Source organism: Bos taurus, chromosome 22, assembly GCF_002263795.3.
Source record: "Bos taurus isolate L1 Dominette 01449 registration number 42190680 breed Hereford chromosome 22, ARS-UCD2.0, whole genome shotgun sequence".
Taxonomy (NCBI): Eukaryota; Metazoa; Chordata; class Mammalia; order Artiodactyla; family Bovidae; genus Bos; species Bos taurus.
The window spans coordinates 47,730,867-47,737,324 of NC_037349.1; the positions used below are offsets into that span (position 1 = coordinate 47,730,867).

The window sequence follows — 6,458 nt, forward strand, 5'->3', positions numbered from 1 at the left end:
TGCTGGTTCAGAGGAAGAAGGCTAGAGGGAAAGGTGGGGAGCTTGGTGCACTTGGGAGGTTCTGGACCACGACCTGGGGAGGCCCCTCATCTGCCCCCTACTGTCAGCGCTGTTGCTACCTCTCAGGCACCACCTTCCAGCCCAGAGGCAGAAACCCTCAGCCTCGGCTGGCTTTACAATCTAAGCCCTGTCAACCCCAGAGAAGCAGAGGGATATAGGGCAGCTCCTGGGGAAGAAGGTGCTTCTCAGGTTGGCATCAGAACTGCAAGTGGCAGAAAAAAACAAAAAGCTCTCCCCCAGCACCGCAGACCAGCTCTCCTCAATTCCAAGTGCGCAGAACTCCCTTCAACTTGTGAAAATGCCTTGCCTGTGGGGCCAGGGACTCTACTGTCCAGGAGCTTCTGTGCAGGCCTGAGCTCCCAGGACCACCGCTGATTTCTCCCTTGCTCCCTGGGCTCAGCTGGGGTAGTCCTTGTTGTGCTTAGCCACGCTGTCATGCCCAACTCTTTGCGACCTTTTTGGGCTGTAGCTCCCTAGGCTACTCTGTCCATGGCGTTTTTCAGGCAAGAATACTGGAGTGGGTTGCCATTTCCTCCTCCAGGGAGTCTTCCCAACCCAGAGATTGAACCCTCGTCTCCTTGTTGCCTTTGCAGGCGGATTCTTTATCTGCTGAGCCATCAGGGAAGTCCTTGCTTATAACCAAATGTATAGAATCTTATTCTGACCTAGAACAAACTGATGCCAGGGAAAGAGGGCTGGGTACTCCTAGCCACTGGCGGGGTTCCCAGGAAATCCGTAGAGTCTTCGGGGAGATGAGACATTCGCAGGCATGTCCATTTGTCCACCTAACAATTTGGACAGTATGAACCAAGTCACCCACATTTAGCAAGCTGCTGCTCACAGGGACTCAGCCAGGTTTGGCTGGGCCAGGGGCTGTGTGCCTACCTTTGATACCAATTCCAGAGGGTGCCAGGAAGAGCAGGGGTAGAGAAGAGCCCTGGGCCAGGGCTTGTCTGCCTGCTGGCACCAACTAGAGGTGACTTAAAACACTAGAAGAAGCCAAAGTCAGGGTGAATACCAGGGAGGCTGGCACCAGGCACCATAGGAAGCCCACATGGGTAGAGGGAGGAGGGGAACAGACAAGCCCTCTCTTCTTGCCTGCCCAATGGGGTGGGGGAAGAAGATAGTTCTCAGCCAGAACTCTGGATCCTGATGTAACCATGGTGCCCCTTTTATTGAATATAAACCATAGAAGAAAAGTAAGGAAATCCATGGTAGTCTGCAAAGCCAAGCCTGGGGACAGGGAGCTAGAGGGGTGGGTGCCACCTGGCGGTCATCCCTGGTATTGTGATGCTTGGAATGGCTCCCCAAGGTAGGGCTGAAAATGGGAGTGGGGCAGCGGTTGTCCCAGGACTGGGGCAGCAGCCAGTCAGGAAGGGTGAGGAGTGGGGAGTGAAAGTGATACGGCCTAACACCTGCAAGCCAGCGCTTTATGTGTACATATCTATGTGGCATTTGCAAGGGATTATCCCCATCTTTCAGAAGACAACTGAGACTCAAATGAGACAGCAGTTACCCCAGCACAGTAAAGGGCAGAGCTGGGATTGGAAGCTACATCTCTCTGACTCCAGAAGCCCTGACATCTGTACCCTACTACCCCACGGCCCCCTTGGAGAAGGGTCTTGGGTCCTCCTGCAGGACTATGACCATGGGGAATGTGGAGGGAGTAGCCTGAAGCTCAGATTCTGTCATCTGTCAGCAAAGCCACCTGTGGTCCTTGGGGCCTAAGGCCCATGCAGAGAAGTTTCCAGAAGCAAACGATGAGACTTTCCTGGTGGTCCAGTAGTTAAGAATCAGCCTGCCAATGCAAGGGACACAGGTTCAATCCCTGGCCTGAGAAGATCCCACATGCTTTGGACCCACTAAGCCCATGCACCACGACTACTGAAGCCCGTGTGCCTAGCGTCCATGCTCCGCAACAGGGGAAGCCACCACAGCTAGAGAAAGCCCTCTCAGTCAAGAAGACCCACCACAGCCAAAAATAATATATACATATTTTAAGCAGAAGGAGGGGAACAGAAATTCATCCAGAGGTCGCTGACCACCCCCTAACACACACTCAGGCCAAGGGTGGTGGAAACCCAGAGCCCCCATTCTTTATCCAGGTCTCGCTGCAAAAAAAAAAAGAGCAACAGAGTTTCCAACACTGGAAAACGTTTTTCCCCAGAAAAGGTCTTTCTGCCTCAGTCCTCAAAATACCAAGGATGAGTTTATTAGTACGTAAGTCGTACACAGCCCATTTTTATGTTGCTTTCAGATCTTAACATGCAGTTTTTTTCACACATTTTCACGGGGGTAGGAGGAAGCCAATCAGAGTTTTAACAAAAACGTCCTATCTGTATGTGGCACCTTAAATTCAAGACGTTTGCACCTCTGCTCCCCCGTGCCCAAAAGACTGAGAAAACCACCACCCAGTTCAGAACTGGATGAGTAGTTTTTTGTTGCTATTGTTTTATACCATTGCTCACTCTCTCTTTTTATAAATTTAATTTAATTTATTTATTTGGTTGCACCAGGTCTTAGTTGAGGCATGTGGGATCTAGTTCCCTGATCAGGGATTGAACTCTGGCCCCCTGCATTGGCAGCGTGGATTCTTAGCCACTGGACTGCCAGTGAAGTCCCTGGATGAGCAGGTCTATCCCCACAAGAGGTATTTGGAGACAAGCCAGGGCCTCTACACCTGCATGAGCCCAGGTCCACTAGGCCAAGGATGAGGAGGGTTGAAGTTTAGACTCACCAGGAATTCCATTTTAGCTGATCCCGGGAACACAGACCTCAGCAACTAGCCTGTTTCTCCATCACCTCAGAGGTCCAAGTCACATCACTTTGTGGGAAGCAGGGGCCCATGTGGAGGAGAAGCCTACACCTCAAGTGACAGGGTCAGGGAGGGGCTGACTCATGGGCCAAGACCCTGGGTTGCAGCAATGGTTTCCAGTAGTCACACAGCACTGAGGCGTCAAGATGCATCCTGGGACAAACAGGAAGGTTTGGGGCAATTACTCACCCCCAATCCCTCCCACCCGGCCACCCCTGCCCGTGGGCCTGGACAGAATTCTCTCCCAGTAACTCCAGGCCTCACCGACTTTCCTTACTGTGGCTCAGATGCTCAGTCATGTCCAACTCTTTGTGACCCTGTGGACTGTAGCCCACCAGGCTCCTCTGTCCATGGGATCCTCCCGGCAAGAATACTGGAGTGGGGTATCCTCTGCCAGGGGATCTTCCCAACCCAGGGATTGAACCTAGGTCTCTTATTTCTCCCACACATGCCGCCTTCTGTCTTCATCCTGCTCCAGACCTCCGTCATCTCTTCTTCCACAGAACACAGTCAGTGAGGACGCCTTCTGACCTCAGCCCCCGCCCCCAGCTCATTCTGTACATAGCAACTCAAGGAAAACTTTTCAGAACCTGACACAAGCACTTACTGGTCAAGCACATTGCCTCCGTCATGACTCCCACTGGGTGAAGACAGCCTCTGGCTGAGCCCCCGAATGACCTCCTCCTGCCCTGCTCCAGCCTCACTTCAAACCATCTCCCCCGGCTCTCCAGCCCCAGCCCCAGCCCAGCTTCTGCCACTTCCTCCATGGGCTCTGCCACTTCCTCTTCTGCCTACCCCGCCGCGCACGCGCGCCCCCACCCCAGGCGTCGCCGGTGCTGGAACACTTACTGCTGGGGAAAACACGAGGCAGTTTGAAAATAGGACGAAAAGGGGGACCCAAGAGGAGGAAGAGAAACCTTTGGGCCGGGGGCGGGAATCAGAAAAGAATTCTGGGAGGAGATGGCACCTAAGCCAAGCCTTCCGGGGCAGACTGGGTTCTGACCAGAGCGTGAGTTGCGGGAGGGGCGGGGACGGGGGCGAGGCCATCTCAGGAGGATGGCGCGGCCTATTTGGGTGACAGCCCACACCTAGTGTGACTAGAGGGCACACGTTGCGGGGTGGGCATTCGGTAGGGGGTGTGGGTAGGGGAAGAATGCACCCTTGAATGCTAGCTTCACTAATTTAGATCTCGACTCTGCCTAAGAAGACTTCCAGTTTTACTTTCACAGGAAGAGGAACTCCTTTGTTTCCTTTTCCAAACAATACTGAATGCTTTCCATGACCCAGGTCCTGTGCAAAGAATCCAAAGCTGGACAGGCCCAAAATTGTGTCCTCCAGACCAGTGATTCCCCAAACTTGGCTAATGAACAGAATGGGAGATTGCCACACAAATCAAGTCCCAGGCCCAGAAAACCACCTCTCTCTGACTTTCCTTAGCAAAGACAAGATGGGCTGAAATTCTCATAAAAGGATCACTAAACCAAGAGAAAGCAAAAAGTATAAGTGCATAGAGTAGTTGAAATACACTTTTTTTTCTTTATGGCCATGCCACATGGCTTGTGGCCTCTTAGCAGTGAAAGCATGGAGTCCTAACCACTGGACTGCCAGGGAATCATTCCCTTGAAGTATAACAATTAATTAGACTTTTCCACAGATTCCGAAACTCCCAAACCAAAAAGGTCATCTTTCTGTTCACACCCCAATCCTAAAGTAAATCAACCCTGAATATGCATTGGAAGTACTGATGCTCAAGCTTCAATACTTTGGCCACCTGATGTGAAGAGCTGACTCATTTAAAAAGACCCTGATGCTGGGAAAGATTGAAGGCAGGAGGAGAAGGGGACAACAGAGGATGAGGTGGTTGGATGGCATACCGACTCAATGGACATGAATTTGAACAAACTCCAGGATGTGGTGAAGGACAGGGAAGCCTGGTATATTGCAGTCCACGGGGTTGCAGAGACACGACTGAAGTGACTGAACAACAACTGAGAAATCTGCTGCTGCTAAGTCACTTCAGTTGTCTGACTCTGTGTGACCCCACAGACGGCAGCCCACCAGGCTCCCCCTTCCCTGGGATTCTCCAGGCAAGAACACTGGAGTGGGTTGCCATTTCCTTCCCCAATGCATGAAAGTGAAAAGTGAAGGGAAGTCGCTCAGTCGTGTCCGACTCTTCTCGACCCCATGGACTTCAGCCTTCCAGGCGTCTCCATCCATGGGATTTTCCAGGCAAGAGTACTGGAGTGGGGTGCCATCGCAAGCAAGCCCAAACAACAGTCATAATTTCCAAGTCCACTCACCCTCTTACCTGCCACCTTTGGAGATAATCAAGATATTCTGGTGGTGAAAACTATGTTCCTCCACGTTGTTGACTCACCATCCATTATCCATGCATTCTCTCCCCATCTCTCTTCCTTTCCATGCCCCTCCAGCTTCAAACATACTAAAGTAACAGAAGGCTGGAGCATGAAGCAGGGGGAGAAATTTTATATTTTAAGCATTTAATATTTTAATCAGCAGTTGCCAGCAAATGACAGATAAGGTGCAGCTTTTCTTAAGTAAATATTTCTAAATTCTCATGCTTTGGAGGGTTACCTAGGAAATAGCCTTTCTTAGATCTCTGGTTGGGAGAAATCCCTCCTGGCCTTTTCTGTATTTCTTCCTTTCATAAAGCAATTATATTTATTACCTTCTCTCATGGTGATTTAATCTAGATTGTGAAATCCTTAAAACCAGGGTAATTTTCTGACTCATCTTTTTCTCCACATAGCCAGTAGCATGCTGTGTTGTGTACAGGGCAGATGTCACATGAATGGCTCTCCACCAAATTGGGTAAATGAGAAATGAGTAGCTGGGACTTCCCTTGCAGTCCAGTGGTTAATATAAGAGGTCCAACGTAGGAGGCGTGGGTTTAATCCCTAATTGGGGAACTAAGGTCCCACATGCCATGAGATGTGGCTGAATTTTTTTTTAATAAATAAATAGAAATGAATAGCAAAAGAGTACCAGTAACCTGAGAAAATTTCATTGAGGTGGTTGAGAAGGGTGCATGCAGATGCATTGCTAATTTTCTGTACTTCATTGTCTACAGAAACAGTTTTCCTGCCTTGGATCCACCCTTATAGCAATAGTGACATTTTTATAAAGCAGTGTTAATCATGTGACCTCTGGAACTAAGATGGCCTCCATTTGCAGTTTAGAAAATAGTTCACCAAAACTTCATTACTATACCAGGTCATCCATACTATTGTGCTTGGGATTCACTGAGCTTCTTGGACCTTGTTTTCATCAAGTTTAGAAATTTTTCTGCCATTATTTCTTCCAATATTTTTTCTGTACCATCATCTCCTTATACTTGAGAGATTCCTCTTAGATACACATTGGATTGCTTGAGATTGTACCACGACTTACTGGTGCTATTGATTCCACCACCACCACCACCCCCCCCATCTCCCAGGTTTCATTTTGGATATTTTCTATTGCTATGTCTTCAGGTTTTTAACTATAATGTCTAGTCTGCAGTGAATCCCAGCCAGCATATTTTAAAATCTCAGACATCACTATGTCGTTGGGATCTTTTTAA

At 49.6% G+C, this 6,458-nt stretch overlaps 1 long non-coding RNA gene across 1 annotated transcript; it reads right to left on the reverse strand.

Moving 5' to 3' along the window:
- Positions 1-49: 49 nt before the first annotated feature.
- Positions 50-3,716, reverse strand: LOC104975561 (uncharacterized). Its single transcript, XR_814598.4, has 3 exons — positions 3,483-3,716; positions 2,798-3,028; positions 50-1,858 (listed from the first exon to the last, which is right to left on the reverse strand). It is a non-coding gene; the product is annotated as an uncharacterized lncRNA (long non-coding RNA).
- Positions 3,717-6,458: the final 2,742 nt, after the last annotated feature.